Source organism: Halyomorpha halys, unplaced genomic scaffold, assembly GCF_000696795.3.
Source record: "Halyomorpha halys isolate HHAL.00 unplaced genomic scaffold, Hhal_1.1 Scaffold637.1, whole genome shotgun sequence".
Taxonomy (NCBI): domain Eukaryota; kingdom Metazoa; phylum Arthropoda; class Insecta; order Hemiptera; family Pentatomidae; genus Halyomorpha; species Halyomorpha halys.
The window spans coordinates 369,856-370,231 of NW_027115727.1; positions in this window are offsets into that span (position 1 = coordinate 369,856).

A 376-nucleotide genomic window follows, 5' to 3' on the forward strand; every position below is an offset into this window, starting at 1 on the left:
AAACCTTTAGCCATCCCCATCGAAAAATAAAAGCAAAGGAATTACTTTTAAACTCTTCAGTTTTGTTTTTGTTAAGTGAGGGAGTGAAATGTTAATATGCCACAGCGTAGTTTTCCCACGACTGTTTCTGAAGAACCGAAGCAAGTGATTGAGCAACTGGCTGTCTTGAACAAACCTAGGAGTTACCCACTACCGTCCGTTCCCACTCCAGCCATCTAACCATGTTCATCTCCAAACATTTTCTGTGTAGAAGTGAAGAAAAACCTACAGTTTTTTATTTAATTTCTTTTACCGACTACAATAAATAATGAGGCGCATTATTCAATGGAACCCTCAAGTTATAACTGACTAAATCTGTTAGTGAATTAAAACAATC